Genomic DNA, 21,804 nt, shown 5'->3' with positions numbered 1-21,804 from the left:
GAAGGAAGTATTAGTCAAGATTCTCCAGAGAAACAGAACCAAGAGGCTATATACATAAAGAGATTTATTATGAAGAATTGGCTCACACAATTACGGAGGCTGAGAAGTCCCATGATCTGTATCTGCAAGCTACAGACCCCAGAGCCTGTGGTGTAGCTCCAATCTGAGTCTGAAGGCCCGAGAACCAGGAGTGCTGACGGTGTAAGACACAGTCCAGTGTTAGAGGATCCATGTCCCAGTTCAAGGAGTCAGGCAGAGGAAATGAGTTCTCCCTTATTCCACCTTTTCGTTCTGTTCAGGCACTCAGTGGATTGAATGATACCCACCCACATTGATGGAGGCAATCTGCTTTATCCAGTCCACCATTCAAATGCTAATCTCTTCTAGAAACATCCTCAAAGACACACCCAGGAATAGTTTTTAGTCAGAGATCTGGGCACTTCAGAATTTTGATTAGGGTATTGTCTTAATTACTCTTTCACCAAATCTACTTTTCCTTAATCTGGGGACGTGTCTCTGCAGTGTGTTGTGTTTAAGAAGTCAATACATCGCAATCCACATCTCTCTGGGTTATCTGGAAATATCCCTTCTTCACTTTGCTCTTTCCTCCAACATTTTCCCTTAACTAGGAGATAGAGCTCAGATATAAGAAATGATTTGTCATCATGTTTCTCCCTTTCTTTTGGATCTTTATTCTCTGGTTGCCCATCCATCTCTCTGGATCACATGACTTTGACCAAACAATGGTTGAGTACCCCTTTCAAGACTGTAACATTTACTTTTACTGTTTCCTGCTAAAGATCAGAGAAGATAGGTTAGCACTACACGTGATCTTTCTCTTTTCAATACACATTTCATATTATTGGGCGGGTTTGTGACAAAGTTCGGGGTATAGGAATTCAGCTACTTCATTTTTCATTGAAAATGAAGAGGCATTTCAACCCCTTCCCCACCCTCACCCACATATCGGTTTTGTTTCTTCGGGAGTTTCTGAGTGAATGAAATGGAGAAAAAATGTCTTTTATCCACAATTTTTAACTAGAAGTTCTTTCTTCAGACAGACATATAATATTTAACTTGCAACTGAAGAGCCAAAGATGTGACTCAAGTAGGTTGCTTTTCCAGAATATATAAGTTTTTATACTTCTCACCCAGACAATTTATTCTGGAAAACTTCTTGAGGCCAATGTATTATCCAGCACTACTCTGCAGCTTTCTAGAAATCAGGTCTCTAAGTCAGCTAAATTACAACTGAGAACTGGGAATCCATTTCCTTTCAGAAATGATTCATAAGAAGAAACAAAGAATAGGTTGTTTTAAGCAACTTCATGTCTCCAGCATGTCCCTATTACAACCACCATTTGTACTGAACTCAGGGTCCACAAAACCTGTGAAATCAGTTCCCAATTAGAAGAGTTCAGTTGAAAGTAATAATCAAACACTCTAAGTCTATCTTAGACACTCTAAGTCTATCTAAATTTAGCATTTCATAGAGTTATATGTACCCCCTGAGGTATTTCTTAAAATCACACAATTATAATCTAATTAATCTATGTGTGATTTTTCCACATGCACACCCAGTAATACATCCTCAAACAGAAATGCTTTCCACAGCATTTACTAAATACACACAAAGCACCTCCCCTGTGAGGGGAGGGGGCACCAGGGTGAAAGAAATAGAGCTCAAGTCCATATTTTCAATTTACCATTAGGTAGATTCCTAAGTTATGCCCCCAATTTAGCAGGCAATGGAGAACTCTAAAAGTTTCCAGTCTGCAATGAAGCAGCTATAACTAAATATTTTTAGGTATGGAGGGTGATTCTCACTGGACAAAAAATAGAAGTTTCTAAAACAGTCTAAGAATCCTTTTTCATATTCAGCTTTGGCCAGTAGAGGCCAACTAATTAACTCTCAATGAGTTCACTTCGTATAAAATAAGGTTGATAATAAAGAAATCATTAAATCTCTATTTCCAAGAAGTTTGTCTGTGTGCCCACCACCTTCACCCCACTAGTCACTGCCAGATGGATGTCAGCAAAGGAAACATGTTCCTCAGCAAAAATGGGTTGGGGGCAGGGAGGGGAGGAACCAACAGTCTATATAATGGTTATATAAACATTGATCTCTAAACTTCTGCTCCTTCTAACTTTGGAAAAGTCAAGTATCCTTGCAACTCAAAAGGAAACTATAGAGGCCAACCCAGTGGCGTAGCACTTAAGGTGCTGGAGCTCCACTTCAGTGGCCCAAGGGTGCGCCGGTTCAGATCCCAGGCGCGCACCGACACACTGCTTGCCAAGCCATGCTGTGGCAGCATCCCATATAAAGTGGAGGAAGATGGGCACGGACGTTAGCCCAGGGCCAGTCTTCCTCAGCAAAAAGAGGAGGATTGGCATCGGACATTAGCTCAGGGCTGATCTTCCTCACAAAAAAAAAAAAAAAAGGAAACTATAGGAACAACATAACCCTTAAGAGCATGCTAGTCTGCATTAACCACTTACATCCATTCAAGACTAATTTCCACACCAGGACAAATAAACATACATGGTAAGGAGAAAATTCCACAGTTCTCACATCAGGAATTTACGGTCCCAACTGGATGATTCAACTATTGGCCTAAGGAAGGGTCCTTTTAAAATAGTCACTTTGAAAAGGCCCCCAAAATTGATTTTAATTAATTACTTCTTAATTTCTCCATCTCATATTAAATAGTGTCAGGTCCTTACACACAAATATGGCTACAGCCTAAAAGAGAAAAAGATAATTTTTCATAAGTTCATTTTTGTCTCATTCTACAACCTGCTCATAGTAAACAGGGAGAAATTAAAATTTGTCCTCCACTTATCTGGTCACTGCCCAGTTTCTCAGATACACATAAGCATCACCTGTGCTAGAGAAACATGCTGCTTCTGCCTACTGTAAGAGTTCATCACTGTTGCTGTATATGTGCTCATGTCAAGCTAAGACATTTCACAGCACAATCCTCAGGACTCAAGACTTTAAAGACACCTGTAAAGTCAATTTTTCCCTTCCAACTCTTCGCTACTAGTACGGGTCTTTGTTTTTTCCTCAATTTGAATTCCGCTGAGAGCTCTAAACAGTGGTCAATCCTAGCTGCAGCTGTTCCCTTTCTTCCATGCCATTTGAGGCATCTGTCCTTCATCCTCTTCATCCCTAGAAACAACTTTCCTACCCCAGAGAATCATATGGTATACCAAATCAGGTTCATGGTGAAAGATCTTCAAATGGTTGCTGGCAGTGGAGGAAGGAAAAGCTCTTCTTCTTCATTGTACATCAAATCTATCATGGTACACCTCCTATCAGCATTTCTGTTCCTGGTTTTGTTTTCAGGAAAGCCTATACTAATATAATTTGTGTCCATTTCTAGCCTGGATACAAAGCAATTGAGTACACATCATAATATTAGACCAACTCTTCTTCCAACTAGAAGTACTTCCCTTTGTTTATATATTGCCAACTGCAAAGAAAAGCATTGCCCCTTTTCATTTGAAATATAAAGAGTCTCAGAACACTCACTGTACCAGAAACATAATGCCCCTCAACAGAAATGGGTCCCAACTTGTACTGGCCTCGGACAGCCTACCATTTCTTACAAGTTGTGGCATAGTTATCAATAAGTTTGACATTCATATCTCAGAATGTAGTCAAGATAAAGGAAGTTCAGAAGCTAATGCTCTGATGGTGAGGTATGTCAGCATAGACTTCTATTGTCAGTGATCCTCAAAAACCACACAGTGTCTTTGCTTAAGCCTAATGTGTCATTCTGGTAGAACTGGGATCCTAACACCAAACCACCCTTGAGTACTTCCTCATTTATCATACTAAGCATCTCATGCATTATTATTCTAGTTGGAAGCTTGGGCAGAGAATAGAGAAGTCTATTATTGGTATAATGCTGTAGATATATATATGCATAAATATAAATACTTATATGCATATACTTGTCTTAGTCTGTTCAGGCTGCTGTAACAGAATACCATAGACTGGATGGCTTATAAACACAGAAATTTATTTCTCACAGTTCTAGAGGCTGGGAAGTCCAAGATCAAGGTGCCGGCAAATTCAGTGTCTGGTGAGAGCCCACTTCCTGGTTTATAAACATCTGTCTTTTTGCCGTGTCCTCACAAGGCAGAAGGGTTGAGGGAGCTCTCTGTGGTCTCTTTTATAAGGGCACTAATCCCATTCATGAGGACTCCATCCTCATGACCTAATCACCTCCCAAAGGCCCCACCTCCAAATACCATCACATTGGGGATTAGGTTTCAACATATGAATTCTGGGGGGACACAAACATTCAGTCCAAAGCAATAGTTATATAGACATATAATTTTTAATTACACAGGTAAATTATGATTGCATATTAAAGCATTTAAATATTTCAAAATACCCCTTTGAGTAACACTTTCCCCTGGTCCCCTCCTGTCACTCCCCAGGGATAACCCCTATTCTTGCTGCTTCCACTCGCACCCTCTTGTAACCCTGCACCTCAATGTTATGGAGAAGCCCAGCCCAACTTTCCATAGGATGAGAGATCACGTGGAGGAGAACTGAGGAATCTCAGCCGCCATCCAGCACCCACTGCCACACATCTGAGTGAGGACAACTTGGACTCTCCAGCCACAGTGGAGCCCTCAGATAACTGCAGCTTGAATGATCCCAAGTGAAACCAGGATAAGACCCTCCCAGACTGCCAACCTACAGGTAATGAGAAATAATAAACCACCGCTTTAAGCCATCAGCTTTCAAACTGGTCTGTTACACAGCAACAGATAACTGAAATATCCTTTGCCCATTTTTCTGTTAGGCTAGGGATTTCTCCTTTCTAGAATGTTGTTTTAATTGTTTATTCTGAAATCTACTCCTTTTTAATAGTAGTTTTTACAAATATTTTCTTCTAGTTTATCAGTTATTGTGTCAGTCAGTGTTCATCAAGAAAAGCAGAACAAATAGGAGATAGATATTGGCAGAGTTGTTAGGAATTGGCTTATGCAATTGTAGGTGCTGGTTAAGTAAGTCCAAAATCCATCGGGCAGGGCTCTCCAAGTGAACTGAAGCCACAGTTTAGGGGGCAGAATTTCTTCTCCTTCAAGGAAACCTCAATTCTGCTCTTAAATCTTCCAAAGGTTTGAATCAGGCCCACCCACATTACCTGGGATAATCTCCTTTACTTAAAGTCAGCTATTCACATACTTGAATAACATCTTCAAAATAACCTTCACAGTAACATCTAGATTAGTGTTTGACTGAATAATAGGGAATTGTAGCCTAGCCAAGTGGACATATAAAATCGACCATCACACTTGTCTTTAAATGTATATGGTGTCATTAATCAAAATTAAGTTTTTAATTCTGATGTAATCAAATGTATCAATATTTTCCTTTATTTACTTATTTATTTTTTGGCATCACGTTTAAAAATCACTTCTTTTGCCCATGTTTCCAAACAAATTCTCTTATATTTTATGGTCTTTGTGAGTTTGTTTGCTTGTTTTTGCTCTTTGTATTACTATGATGTATTTTATCTACCTGCATTTTTTTAATGACTGGTATATGGTAGGAAAACTAACTTTTCCCCAAAAATGGATAGCCAAATGTCCCAACTCAATTTTTGGAAAATTAACCTCTTATCCATTCATCTGAAATGCCATGTTACTTAGAAGTGGAGGTTTCATGGGAACTTGATCCCTCTGTTTTTTATCTTTCACTAAGCCACTTGGCCAATAGTTCCTTCACACTGTGAACCAAGGCCAATTCATTGATCAGAAAGGCAGGGTAGCTGTGCCATCCTGAGTATTTAGAGGAGCTGATGCCCTGCACCTTAAATTCTGTGTGCATGTGTATGGTAAGTGTTAAAAACCGGCTTTTTGGATTCTATAGCATGGACTACTGCAAAGGTATTATTGCTGTGTGACCCTCTTCTAGCCATTAGAAACTGGTCCAGAGATGGGAACCTGAAGCAAGCTGAACCCCCAGACTCTCTCTTTTTAAAATATGCAATTAGGTCTAAGAATACATCAGAGCCTGCCCTGTCTTTTGAAAGTTACGGTATGGCCATAGTGAGTATAAGAAAAATAAGACCAAAGAGTGAGAAGAAGGGGGCCGACCCGGTGGCGTACTGGTTCAGTTCGAGCACTCCGCTTCTTCGGTGGCCTGGGGTTCTCAGGTTCGGATCCTGGCCGTGGACCTATGCACCGCTTATCAAGCCAAGCTGTGGCGGCATCCCATATAAAGTAGAGGAAGATGGGCACAGGTGTTAGCCCAGGGCCAAACTCCCTCAACGAAAAGAGGAAGACTGGCAACAGATGTTAGCTCAGGGCTAAAAAATAAAAGAAAGAAAAATAAAAAATAAAAGAAAGAAAAGACTGAGAAGAAAGAAGCAGGGTAGATAAAGATTCAGAGATAAGAGATGGCAAGCAACTGTTGGCTTTCTATTTCCTTATTCCAGACCATGCTGAGGCCTACCTTCATTCTGGACTTGGAGTCCCATGAAAAATCCCTCAAATTCTTATTAATAGTTTCCTTTTTTGTAAGTAGCATGAATACATTCCATTGCCATAGATGCCCTTATAATATCCAAATGGAAGTTTTTTGGATTATTAAAAAGGCACCCGAGAGAGAAGCTCACCAGATACAAACATTCAGAGAGTCTTGGGAATTTGACAGTGTGCTTTACAGCGAGAATGAAGAGCATCTATTAATACAATGAGTTATTTAATCAGAGATTATTTAAAAGAGCTTCTACTCTGCTGACAACCAACAAACTCCAATTTCCCTGGTAACGACAACCACCATGCTATGTATTATTTCTCAATTTTTTGTGTATATAAGACATATCAAAAAAAGTGTATAAAACCTAAATGTACAGCTTTACAAAGTGACACACATATAACCTCCACCCAGGTCAAAAAACAGAATATTGGTAGAACCCAAGAAGTCTCCATAACATTCCCTCCCAAGTACTATAAACTTCTGTTCCCCAAAATCAACCATTATACTCTCTTGCAGCATTATAATATAATTTTTCCTATTGCCAAACTTTGTGTAAATGGCATCTTAAACTATTATTTTGTCTTACTTCTCTTCCTTAATATTATGTTTGTGAGATTAATCCACTGTAATTTGTCACAGAAGGTCATTTTTTTCTCTTCAGTACAGTATTTCTTTGTATGACTATAACTCAATTTACATGTCCATTCATTGTTGATGGAAATGGAGTTCTTTCTAGCTTTTTGGCTATTATGAATAATGCTGAGATAAATATTTCTGTAATATCTTTTGGTGAACATGGGTATGAGTTTCAGTTGGATTTTTACCTTGGAGTGAAACCTCTGGGTCATTGGGTTTGCTCAGCTTTGGCAGAAAATGCCAAACTGCAGAACTACCTACATAGCTTTCTGGACCCAGTGATATGTGAAAATTTAGAGCCCCTTGTTCAAAATTTACTAAGGATTTCAAGACAGAAACAGCAGAGCGTTAAAACAAGTGTAGGGCCCTTCTAAGCACAGGGCTCTCTGTGACTGCATTGGTCCCTGCCCCATGAAGTTGGTCCTGCCAAACCATTTCCCAAGGTGGTTGCACCAATTTACACACTCTAGAGTTTTTCCACGTCATTTGGATTCAAGGAATTGTAAGTCTTGTAATAAACATTTATGTTTATTACATTTTATGATGTAATAGCTAAACATTTTATGATCGTAAGAGCTAGCCCCAGAATTCCATCTCAGGAAAAAATCATTTGGGAAAATTCCTTGTTTGATAAAACTCATAGGGTAAAGTGAGAGATTCTAAAGGAAAAACCAAGGCAACCAAAGTGCATACTGGATGCTATTCATGGGACAATTTGAGGGACATATTTCCTTCTGAGTAGAGTAGGAGAGGTGAGAGGTAAGAGGTGGAGAAGGGAAAGAAGAGAGAATGGTAAGAGTTTGGGTGGTGAAAAATGCCCGTTGTCAGACTTTTACTAATAAGAATTTCTAATGTTCGATTTTAATTTTTTGCATTTCCAAATTGTAAGCATTTTTTCCTGTTTTACACCAATAAATTTTCAGGATTGTGTGAGGATAGTTTCTTTGTAGATATTAACAAAGAACAATGTGCCATACTTACATGCCTCTGTGGAAACCAAATGAGATAGCATAGATGCAAAAATCCAGCAGAGGCAGTAAATTGGAATGAGAGGTGCCCACACATCCATATGCCCCTGGAATTTTTGGAAGAGTTTAGACCTTCACAAAGCATAAAATGTGGGTTTCAGCTAATTTTATTTAAAAGCACTATACGTAAGTAGTAGTTATTTTCATATCAATTGACAGCCATTATGCACACTACGTTAGTTCTCCTCTAAATCAATGTAACCTGAAATAGGAAAACAAAACTTTGCCTTCTTTCGAAATAGAACAGCAATCATCTTTAACACTCAAAGGTTCCCAGTAGACACTGTGACAGCCCGTAAAAGTGGCAGCATTTCTGCAAAAACATGGCAAAACCCAATGAGAGAATATAGTGACCAGTGGGATGAGATGGTGTCAACAATAAGTGTGAGTTTCATCAGTGGGGACCGTAGCAGGATGGGGGGAAATTACATTGCTTGTAGCGATTAACCAAAGTCGATGAAAAGCAATCCAGTTACCTGTGTGTGGATTGGGGGTGGGGGAGGGAGAGAGGAGGCATTTTTTCAGAGAGCTAGGTTCCTCAAGAGCAAGTGAGAGCAAAAGCTACTAGAACCCAAGTTGTACACATTTCAGGAGCTTCAGAAGCTTCAAGGTGTACTTGTCTGGCATTGTAGTTGATCCTGTTTATACTTCCCAGCTAGTCTTGACCTCTATAAACACATCAAGGACACGTGCCTTGTTTCACTGATCTTTATATCCTTGGCCTGTAGCACAGCGCCTAGCACATATTAGTCATTTAGTAATGATTGTTGATTATCTGATGTATGAATTAAATGAGGTGACTACCTTTTATTAAAAAACACAGAAAATTCTTCCACCAATGAAAGTTATTTGAAAAGCCTATCAAAATGAAAAAGCGAGAAGGTAGAAAAGTTATCCAAAACCTAAAATCATAGTTTATCAAGAGCCAGGTATAAAAAACAAATCTCGGCTCCAGTGGTTAGAGAGATGAATTTCAAGCCAATGTGAAGATTATCAGAACCACAGGAATTGAAAATACATCCATGGAAAGACATTGTGTTTTTATGAAAAAACAATGAGAACAGATTAGGAAGAACTATAAGTATAACCTTGGGCAAATAATTTAATCTATAAAAATCACAAAACCTGGATCACCCTCACTGTGAGTTTTTCTGCCTTTTCTGGGACACTGAACACTTGAACTGCAAGAAGACAGAGAGCTATTCAGACCTGGCACATTACAAATTCTTGCAGTCTAACTTCAAAGGGGCCCTCCGTATTCAGCAATCTTGTAACCACAACCAGGTTTGCTCCTCTCAGTGGCTAGTTCAAAACCTCTCCTCTTTTCTCAGCTCTCACCTGCCCTCTCTCTCCCTCTCCCTTGGCAAAGGACTTTTCCTATGTTAATGGAAAATTGAGGCACTGGGGCCATCAAGTTCTTGTCTTTTATCAATCCCTGTTCTCATCTTAGTGCATATCTATCTCTATCTCTACGTCTACGTTTCCTTTCCAAAATTTTAATGGAACATGATTTCTTCCCCTCTCCAAAGATTACTCCTCATGTATGTTTCTGTGGACCTTGAATTGCATACGTATCAGCCATGTCCCAGCATCTTTTCCACACTATTCCATTACTATTTATGATGTCAAATATGCAAATGTATAGCCTCACTTTAAAACAAAACGTAATAAAACAAAAACCTTCTATTGACTCTGTTCCCCTTCTAAGAACCATGAAATTTCTCTGAACTACCAAATTTTTCCAAGTCATCTTTGCCTGATAACTTTTTCCTTTACCCCACCTTATATCTTTAACTCCTTCAAAAGGATTTAAGGGTTTCTCTCCCATCTGTCTTTCAAATCCACCTTCCACACTTACTTCATCATTTTTGATAAATGATTTATTCTCCCAAACCAAAATCATTAAGGTTATCTTGCCAGTTTCTTCTAAATCTTTGCACCTCATAAGCCATCAGTCACCGAGTCCTGTCAATTCTTTCTTAACATTGACTTTTAGATTTGTCTCTTATTCTTCATTGCCTGAATTCCTAAATATTTATGCTTGGGATACTGAAATTGCCTACTAGCCAGTTACATAAGCTAGGAGATGCTACATCAATAAATGATCCCAAAATAGCAACGGCTAACAGTAAGAAAGTTCTATTTCTAGTGTAAGACATGGGTTGTTGGGGACTCTGCTTCATGCTTCTTCACCCTGAGATTTATGTTGATGGAGCACTTTTGTCTAAGAAATTGCCAGTCTCACAGCAAAGAGAAAAGAGAGCACGGCAAACCACAATTCAGCTCTTAAAGTTTCTGTTTGGAAGTGGCACTCATCGCTTTTCACTGCTTCCAAATAGCACATTCCCTTCTGTCTTAATGCTCTTCTCTCCACTTCCCACACCACCCCAACCAGCACTCCCACTTCAAATCTATATACTCTTCAACATTCTCAGAAGACATTTCCTTGGATACATCAAAACATTCCAGATCCTTCTCCAATAATCCCTTCCCTAATATTTGTCTGTACTACACTCCTTAGAGATTTAATACACCGATGTACAATGTTAGTATAAATATGGCTAACATTTGCACATTAATTGCATCTATATATCTAATTTCTCCAATTATATTGTCTGTATTTTGTGATAAAAAATAATTCTTAATAATTGCCATTTAAGTTCTTGATTTTTGCCTATTTCCAAACAATCCAGAATGTCTCTGACATAAAGAAATTTGTAATTTCTCTAAGGCACACCATGAGATAGTCATGCCCTTAACTAGAGTGACTTGGTGGGAAAGATAGAGGAAATACAGAGTAATGAAAGGTCAATGTGGTTAAGGGTGTTGGTTCTAGGGATAGACTACCTGGCTTCAAATCCATGCCTCCACCACTTACAAATTAGCAAGTTACTTAAACTTTTTTTTTGCTATATTATTTCTTATTTGATGATTATGTTAATATGATTATATCGTATGGTTGTTTTCATGAGTAAATGAGTAAATACATGAAAAGTGCTTATAAAATTGACTGGCACATATTAAGCCCCCAATAAAGATTAAGTGGTGTTGCTGCTACTGGTAGTGGGCAGTCAAAAATCTCAGTAGAGCTTTGTTATTTTCTACTCTCATGGCCATCAAGAATAAAGTACATGAGGAAACTCATATTCTCTAGGAGTACTTGCAAATCCGGTGTCAGGAAATATTCCTAGAATATTCCAAATAGTTATTATATTCCTTTTGTTCCCCTTAGCAGTGAGGGCTGCCCAAGTCCCATGCAAGATATGCAACAAATATTTGTTGATTGGTATAACCTCTCATCTCTCAGCTTCCAAATCTTAAAAATAGGAATACTGCCTGAAGTACTTAGATTACAAAGTTATTTTACATATACACTTTTGAAATTGTCTTAGAAAACAAAGTAAAAGAAAACATATGCATATAAATTTCTTTTGATGATAATGAAAGAGGGAAATGGGATATCTGGGGTCATAGGAGAAAGCAAAAAGGAAAAATTACGTAAATTTTACTATTCAACATTATAGAAGGTAGATGTAATAAGAGGATATTTATGAAGAAAATGTTATCACAATAAACATTTTAAAAGACTAAATAATATGATATTCTTGCTTTCCAGTTAGAAAAGCAAAAAGTGACACCATAAGAAAAAAAAATCAAGTTCTTGGAATGGCTTGAATATAAAGGAAGAAAGGATCATGGTTGAGAATAAGCCTAAGTTTAAAACATTTATGAAAACAATCTCTACTTAAAATCTGGAAAATTTAGAGAACAAAGGCTGGGAGGTAGGAGCAAGGAAGAGAAAAGAGGGAAAGAGAGAGGGGGGAAAATGAATGAACTGGGTATTAATGAAATAGTTCCCCATTGTCATTTACCAAATTAGGTGCTGAAATATCTCAACTTGAGAGCTTTAAGTTACTTTTCCTATTCTCAGCATTTTGTGGCATATTTTCATTCATGTATTCTATTTTATTTTACTTATTTGTACTTTTCTATGAGAAAACTTTTCAAATATGTCATTAAAATGGCAAATTTGCAACTTCAAGGACAATCTAGTTTAGAATTGATGAATTATTAGTGATAATATTTATAGCATAAAAATATATAATTGCAACCTGGCAAAAAGATTAGTTTGATGTATAAAAATATCCTATGTCTGTTTCTGCAATATATGTTCATTCCAAAAAAAAAAAAAAATGTTGCTTCTGTAGTGGATTTCCATTTGGAAGAAGTAAAATGTTCTTGACTGAATGTGTTGGCTTTCTATTAAAGGATATATTTCCTTTCAACAAACCATTAGTTTACCAGCGTTTGATGTTAGAAATAGCTCCTTAGTGAAAAATAAAATTGTACCATCATCAGATCTCATCTTTTATTTTAAGTGGATTTCTAGTGACTATGATGGATACATGGGGTCCAGGTTGGAATCTATCACTAATACTAGGTTAGTATGGAAATGGAGATATAGATTTATTATTTCTAAGCCTACTTTCTTAAAATAGATCATACTTTAGGTTTGAAAATATAACTCAGCACGGTAGCTGTAATATTCACAGTTCAGAGGTAAACAGGTCGCACCGTCCTTTACCCACCCCAAACATTCCTCCTCTCCCTGTTATTCCACAGGCTCTTGGTGGTTTCCACAGAATGGAAAAGGAAAGAGGTAATTTTCTGGAAACATGACTATCCTTTCATTCTTCTCCTACTCAACAGAGTTATATAGTTTACCTTTTTCTATAGTTTCAATTCCAAAAACCTTTCTATTATGGGCCCGAGATTATTTTTCCAACTTTAACCCTTACTACTACTCAGTTTAGAATTCTGCTCTAGTCTGTTTTCTGAATGTACTATGTTCATCACTTCTAGATTTTTATACAAGCTATTCATCCTAGCACACCCTCCCTTTCTCTCTGTATCTGAACCCTACCTGCACTCTCGGAGTCAGCTCAAGGTCCCCTTTCTGTGTGTAGCCTTCCCCAGGGTCCCGAACTCATATTGACCTCCCCTTCTTCAGAAGATTTTTAATCCTGGGGCATGCCACTCCCTCATTTGCATTAGTGATCTATACTTTTTATGGTTACCGATGTTCTCACATGTGCTAGTCCTGGGACTCCAGGGAGATTATAAATTCATCAAAGACAGAGGCATAGTTTATTCTTTTTTTTATACTGTGTAGTCAATACAGGACTAGCATGAGGATTTGCAAAGAATAAGTGCTTGATAAATATGAATGTTAATTCTCACAAGACCTTTGTTTATTTATTTTATTTTATTTTATTTTTGTGAGGAAGATCAGCCCTGAGCTAACATCCGTGCTAATACTCCTCTTTTTGCTGAGGAAGATTGGCTCTGAGCTAACATCTATTGCCAATCCTCCTCCTTTTTTTTTTTCCCCAAAGCCCCAGTAGATAGTTGTATGTCATAGTTGCACATCCTTCTAGTTGCTGTACGTGGGACGTGGCCTCAGCATGGCCAGAGAAGTGGTGCGTCGGTGCTGCGCGCCCGGGATCTGAACCCGGGCCGCCAGCAGCGGAGCGCGCGCACTTAACCGCTAAGCCACGGGGCTGGCCCATCACAAGACCTTTAAAGAGTTGAAAGATGAGAACAACCTCTCAAATTCAAACTTTAATTTCGTGGTGGCCACCATGCCACTGCCTCTCTTTTGACCCCTATTCAATCTGTTCCATGTAATGTAATGAAGAATCAACAGAGACTTCTACCTGAATCTACCTGCACTCTTGCCAATAACAAGCTAAATCTTCCCTCATCAAAGTTAGCCTCACAAAAAGGAGGCTCTGTACTATTCTTACACTTTGGAGAAGTGGAAGAGCAGCCACATCTTTTATTCACCCTTTTAGGTCTTTATTCACTCATTTAACAGCTATTTATTGAAAGCCTACTATACGCAAAGCATAAACCTGCTAAGCACCAGAATGCTACCATTCTATGATCCATTCCTTTATGCCTTGAAAATCTTCCACTCTTCACAAATCCTCTCTGAAATGCAAATACAACAAAGAGAAGAAGCATTCTGAACCACCATCAGGTAACACCTTTACTGGGATCACTTGACCACCTTCTCAGTGCCAGAACGCTGCCTGCAGAGCCAGAAACAGAGAAGGTGCAAAAAGAAGATGTGATAGGTGCTAACAACAAACCTCACCTGTAATGTGGTCTAGGAAATGACCAAGTCCCCTTTTGTAGAGGTGGGCAGGTGTGTGTTCAGTTCTCTCCCATTTCCCTATTTTCCTGGCGCCAATCTTCAAATTTTCTTCACTCTGGGATATACGTCTTTTGAAGATCTTTCTTCCTGGGGTAGATCATAGAAAGAAAGGCAATTTCCAAAATGGCCCCAGTAAAGTCAAGCACAACCATTATCTGGTCACAAATCAAGTAATTAGGGGAGAAAAAATGAGTTCTTACTTCTTTGTTATTCACAGTAGCTTACTTAAACATTTGGCCTCATTTAAACAATGCATTTTGAGCCCCCAATTAACGGTAGTTCTTTGTCGAACCTAAAATGAAAAAGAAGATATTTTTTTCGTTTCACAAAGGAAAGGCTAAACTTCCATAAAAAGCCAATACAAATATCAGCACATGTTATGTTTAATTAGTTGGACTAATATGAATGCTCAGGTCAGGGCATGTCTCTGAACTGGCTTTTTAAGATTTCCATCCTTATTTCAAGAACTGAGCTGTGCAGTTTTGCTGCCCTCTTGAGGAGAGTCAAGAATTATTACTGCTACTAATTGGACAGCAGGTGATATTCTCCTCACATTATGTTTATTGAAACTGATTAAATTCCTGACTCTATTAATCAAGCCAGAAATTAAAATAATTATTGCAATACAAAATATCTTCTAACATCTCAAAGAACTTATAATCACTACAATATTAAACTTCTAAATTAACCAATACAAGTTTGGGTCTACTGTTTGTTATTTATAGGCAATTAACATGGAATAATCATTTACTCAAAGGCATTCAGAAAGTGTGTTACCCACTTACAGTCCTGAATTCTCTGTATAAAATTCACTAAATAAAATAACCCCCCAAAAAGGGAATAAAATAACCCAAAAAAGAGGAATCATTCAATTCCATTATAAATAAATTTATTCCTTTATTTGCAAGTGAATTTAAAATTTGTGGATATTTTGCTGGAATTATTGCCATTTCTACAATTTAAATCTTTCTCCCAATTCACGATAGCAGAGAAGCAAATCATATAACCAGTAGTTCCCAGTTTATTTATTCAACAAGATTTATTCAGAACTTTCTATGCGCTCTTTCTGAATTATGCCAAAGGTCGGTCGAGAAAGTGATGAATTGAACTCTCCTCTGACTGCCCTATGATTCGCCCTCTGATATTTCAAGTGTGCGACCAAATCCACACACAGCCTGAAAGTCAGCTATCAGAAGACTGGCCTAGGTGCGTTCACCCTCACTCCTTCTCCAGGGCGCGTTCACCCTCACTCCTTCTCCACATGAACAATCAAACCATTGATACGTATTCAGAAGTCTCTGGCGGCACAGTTTGAAAGTTCTAAAATTTTTAACTAGAGGAATCGGGAGACAACTTCCAGACTTTCTTCCACAGTCACTACTCGGGACACCTGTGTTCAATTATGTGCTAAATAACCACTAGAGGGCGCATCAGGCGGACTTTCCTGAGGCTGCCCCTCTGCAGAACGGAGAAAACATTGGCTGCCCGTGGGTTGTCCTCGGGGCTTTTCTTTCCTTTCTTTCACCCCACCAAGCGCTACCTCTGTTCAGTTTGGTTGCCCGAGTCTCCCATTAACACACTCTTTACTCCAGACTTCCCAGGGTCTTAAGCTCCAGACTGCTCTTTTTATATCCTATCCCTAGAATGTCTTACTCCTGAGTCCCAGTTATGGATGGGGACCTGCTTGATAAGATGGTATCAAATTGTATTAACTACTTCAGACCATGGGCTTCATGAGTGATAATTGATCCATGTCTTTGTCTTCTTAGGTAGCATTTTTTTTTAACAGAGCCAAATAGGGAAGATCTTCATGGCAATATAGTAGAGTGGTTAAGAGTACACCTGGTTGGGGTCAGCCAGGTGGCATAGTGGTTAAGTTCGTGCACTCTGCTTCAGCAGCCCGGGGTTTGCAGGTTCGGATCCCAGGCGCTGACAGAGGCACTGCTTGTCAAGCCAAGCCATGGCAGAGTCCCATATAAAGTAGAGGAAGATGGGCGCGGATGTTAGCCCCGGGCCAATCCTCCTTAGCAAAAAGAGGAGGATTGTCAACAGATGTTAGCTCAGGGCTGATCTTCCTCACACACACTAAAAAGGGTACACCTAGTTGATTTTATAAGATCTGATGGTACTTCTAATTTGCTCTCTGGACTCATTAATTTCCACCCTGGATGAAATATCAAAGAAGTATTATTGTTTTTCTTTTCCTTTTTTTTTTTTTTTTTTGGTCTTGCTCAGCTACAAAGTCCTCCAGTCTCTTAGATGAGATAAAAGTCCAGCCCAGTCTAATCACATAATTCAACCTCCATTTCAAGTTATAACTTCTTCCCTCTCCAGCTCCAACATGCTTCAGGCGTGGATGCCTGCAGAAGGTGAGTAGGATGAAGTTGGCTCCCTCTCTCTTCCTTGCTCACCCCCGCTCTTGCTAGGTCAGGCCCAGGGTACAGTTGTGATCTTGTACCATTGCCCTCTGGTCTCCAAGGCTGACTCTTCTCTAGAGGGTTTTTGTTGGGGCAGGCCCTCAGAGACCCTCTCATTGGGGTACATTGACCGCCTCTCCTACAGCAGACTGCTTACTATTCTGCCCTCCTCGGCCCCTGGGCTTCTGACTGCCCATTCCTCTCCTCATGCTTCCCTTCACCACTCAGAGCGACACTCGAGGGTAGGATGTAGGACGCTGTGGTAAATTCCCTGTGGGATGACCTTTAACCCACGAGAGACAGCAGACGTGATGGAGCTGGCAGATCAATTTCCTCTCCAATCTTCCTTCTGGTGGATTATTCTGAGGCACAGTTTTTCTTTAGAGCCGTGGAGCAGTGGCCAACTTGGTTTATCACCTTGAATTTGCTTCTTATCCTCCTCTGTCTCACTTCTTTCCTTTACTCTTGCTGCACAGGGATGTGCCTCCTAATTAAGCCTTATCACCTCCACATTGCCTGAGACTTGTTCTTTTTCAGTTGGACCTGAACTAGGAAACCAGAAATAGCATCGTATTTCATAAGTTTTCCTTTATTGTGGAACAAATCCAAACAATCAATCAATTTCTATTTTATATGGGGAAAAAACAGAAATTTGGAGTTTGCATTGAGATAATTTGGTAAGGCAATAAAAGTTTGAAAAAAAAATTAATCACAGCATGATTAATTTAGACATTTTCTGCATACCAACTGCACCAACCAAGTCCAGATCAACGTCTTCTCTTGCCTAGACTTGTACTGCAAATTCCTAACTGGTCTCCCTGACTCTAGCCTTTACCTGCTTCAACTAATTCTCCTTCCTGCTGCCAGATGATAGCATCAGGATATACTAACGATCTTTGGGGCTTCTGTTAACCAGGCATCTCTCTCACCTCTAGACTCCTTGGGCATAAACCAAAACATGACTTCCTATATCCCTCAAACTCTGCAAGACCCAAACGGTCCTTGACACTCTTCTCCTCTTCCAAAGAAAGGGAGAGGAGGAATAGCGCATCAACAATACTCTCCAAAGAACTCCTGACTCTCGGCTTAATAAACAACCCTCAAAATCCCAAAGCTTAACGCAACATATGCTGATCTCTCATACGTGTCACACTTCAGTGAGAGAAAGAGGTGGGATGAAGGTTCTGTTCCATCTAGTCTTTCAGGGACCCAGCTTCCCTCCATCTAGTGGTTCCTTCATCCCTTAGAGTTTACAATCCTATTCTAGATCCTCTGCCTCCTACCTGCCAATAAACAAAGAAAGAAAGCATGGAGGACTGTGCACAAGAGGTTTAGAGGCCCAGCCTATGAGGGGCACACATCACCTCTACCTAACACTCCTTGTGATGGCTAATTTTATGTGTCAACTTTCAGGATGTTTTTGGATGAGATTGACATTTAAATCAGTGAATTTTGAGAAAAGCAAATCGCCCTCCAAAATGTGGGTGGACCTCATCCAATCAGTTGAAGGCATAACTAGAAGAAAAAGACCAGCCTCTCTGAGCAAGAGGGAATTGTCCAGCAGACTGCCTTCAGACTTCATCTGTACCATCAGCTCTCCCGTGTCTCCAGCCTGCCAGCCCTCACTGCAGATTTTGGACTCACCAGCCTCCATTACTGTATGAGCTAATTCCTCACACACACACACACACACACGCACATCCTGGTAGTTCTGTTTCTCTGGAGAACCCTAAATAATACATCCCCTTCGCCAGAATTCAGGTCCCTAACTACAAGGGAGCTTGGAAATGTAGCCTGGTAGTATGCCCAGGAAGAAGAGGAGAGACATGAATAGTAAGACCAGCACTTTCTAAAGCAGACATCTGATCATATAACTTCCCTGTGTTACGGGAGACTTCCCATGGCACTTGGAACAGTGTCCACACTCATTATCAAGTTCCGGGTTCTCCAAATTCTTATCTCTGTCTACATCTCCAGTTGAGCCTCTGACCCTCTCTCACTAGCAGTATACACTCTGATGAATTTCTTCTGATGGGTCTCACCCTCTGTTGGCTCCAGGTCTTCCTTACACATTGTTAATAATAATCGCTACCATTTATTGAGCGCTTACTATCTGCCAAGCACTGTCCCAAAACACTTAAATGCACTTCTCATTTAACTCTTACAATAACCCTGGGAGGTAAGTATTATTGTGAATACTTTACAGATAGAAAAATTGTGGCACAGAAAACTTAGGTCATTCACTCAAGGTCAAACAGCAAGTAAATAGTGAAAAAGGATTGAAATTCCTCCTCTAACTTGAAAATCTCCTTCACTTCCAGGTTCTCTTTACCATACTCTACCATCAGCCCTTTCATCTGCCTGACACCTCATCATCCTTATGATATCGGTTGAAACCTGTCTTCTTTCAGGGACATTTATGACTCCATAGACTTCATCATGTCCACCTGCTAAAGCTTTCGGAGGACCCTTTACCTCCCCTGTAATAGTAACTACTTGTCTAATTGTCCACCATCTTCCGTAGCATTTAAGTTCAGGGATGGCAGAACCACACACATACACACCAGAGAGAGAGGGCAAAGTATTGCATTTACAATATTAATAAAAAGACAAAATATGTAGTGTACTAAATATCTCTCATTTGCCCCTCCAGATCCACTCTTTACCCTTTGTCTTAGTCAGTTTAGGCTGTTATAAGAAAGTACCATAGATTGGGTGGCTTATAAACATCAGAACTCTATTTCTCACAGTTCCAGAGGCTGAAAGTCTAAGATCAGAGTGGCAGCATGGCTGGGTTCTAGTGAGAGCCCTCTTCTGAGTTGCAGACTGACAATTTCTCATTATCCTCACACGGCAGAAACAAGGCAAGAGGGCTTTCTGGGTCCCTTTTATAAGACCATTAATCCTTTATAAAATCCATCCTCATGACCTATTCACCTCCAAAGGCCCCACTTCCTAAAGCCATCAAATTGACGGTTAGGATTTCAACATATGGATTTAGAGGGAACACAAACATTCAGTTTGTTGGATTCTGGCCCTGGACCCGAAAATTCACACCCTTCTCACATTCAAAATATCTTCATTCCATCCCAATAACCCAAAATACTTAACTCATTCCAGCATCAACACAAAAGTCTAAAGTCCAAAGTCATCTAAATCAGATATGGGTGAGACTCATAGTGAGGCAAAATTCCTCTCCAGCTGTGAACCAATGAAATCAAACAAGTCATGTGCTTCTAAAATACAATGGTGAGACAGGCATAGGACAGACATTCCCATTTCAAAAGGGAGAAATAGGGAAGAAGGAAGGAGTGATGGATCCCAAGCAAGTCCAGAACACAGCAAGGCAAACCACATGAAATCTTAAGACTCCAGAATAGTCCTCTTTGGCTCGATACTCTGCCCTTCAGCTCCACTAGGGCAGTCGTCCCACTTTCTGGACCCACTGGGTGTCAATGTCACCCTACAGCTTGGCAGAGCCCTGCCCATGCTGTGTCTCTCTACAGTGGCTCTACCCATGCCATGGTTCTCTGTTGGGGTGGGGTTCACACCTCCAGGGCTCCGCTGGGCTTTGCTCCCACCCTTTGAAATCAAGGTAGAAGAAGGCCTGTCCCCTGGGCCCATGCATTCTAGGCCTATGTTGGGATTGGCAACTGTGATGATCTCTGAATCACTTTCAGGGTTCTTCTCTTGTCTTGACGAATAGCATGCATTCATAGCGAAATAGTTCTATGGTCCGGTGCTGTAGGATCTAAGAAGTCCAACAGACTTCCTTCATTTTGTCCCATTTTCTCTGTTTTCTTCAGTCCCAGCTGGCGGTTTTTCTGCTGGTATAATGCCATCTCTATTCTTGGCTTTTGTGGAGATGGTTGATTAAGTCCATGGTTCACATCCATACTAATCTCCTCATCAAATGATTGCTTGGCCACACCCTTAGTGTTCTCTTCCAAACACACTTTCTTATTTTTTGCAAGGTGGATAAGCTGAGAATTTTCCAAATCTTCGAGTTCTGGTTCCTTATGGCATAATTATTCTGTCTTCAAAGCATTTCTCTCTTCTTGCATTCTACTATCAGCAGTCAGGAGGAACCAGGCTGTTCCTTCAACGCTTTCTTAGAAATCTCTCCAACTAAATATCCATTTTCATCACTGGCAAGTTCTACCTTCCACAAAAGACTAGTACACAAACACAATTCAGGCAAGTTCTTTGTCACTTTTTAACAAAGATCACCTTTCCTCCAGTTTCCAATAAGATGTTCCTCATTTCCATCTTAGACCTCATCAGAATGGCCTTTACTGTGAATATTTCTACCATTCTGCTCATGATTAATTAGGTATTCTCTAAGGAGACTAGCACAGCTGCTCGAATAGAGGAAAGAGCCAGAGTGAAGGCAAATATGGGGGCAAAGGAGGGGACGAAGGGGGAGCTGGGATTTCAAAAGTCTATAAAGTGCCATATTTATCATATAAAATGATCCTTCAAACAGACATTATATGTCACAAAGAAACCAACTGGAGAATCAAGTGATCTGCTTGACGACAATAATACACTAGCACACCTGAAAGTGAAAGAGAGAGCCCAGAGATTAAATTCTTTGCTTACTTTGGGCCTTGCTGGGGAATTCATTTGGGTGACTTCCACTACAAACTTCTATTTCCAATTAGACATACTGAGGTACTTCATTAAATCTACTGCAAAAGCCATTCTCAATGAACACCCTCCCTTTTATTCACCTTCCCTTTATTTGCCCCTTAGGAAGAAGCTCTCCTCCCCATCTATGTTCTTCACCTCGAAGTGCCACCACTGGGATCTTGATCCAATCAATGGCCTTTGATTCAGTCAATCTCCAGCATCTCTACTGGTTCCTTTCTCTCCTCATGCCAATATAAGAGCCTCTTTTCTTGTCCTTACCTTCAACCTGTCCCACGTGTATATTCTAGATTCATCTTCCTGCCTTTACCAACACCTTATTGTACTTTTTTGACTTTGAAATAT

This window comes from Diceros bicornis, chromosome 27, assembly GCF_020826845.1.
Source record: "Diceros bicornis minor isolate mBicDic1 chromosome 27, mDicBic1.mat.cur, whole genome shotgun sequence".
Classification (NCBI taxonomy): domain Eukaryota; kingdom Metazoa; phylum Chordata; class Mammalia; order Perissodactyla; family Rhinocerotidae; genus Diceros; species Diceros bicornis.
The sequence above is the reverse complement of the archived record's forward strand: the minus strand, read 5'-3'. Positions refer to the sequence as shown.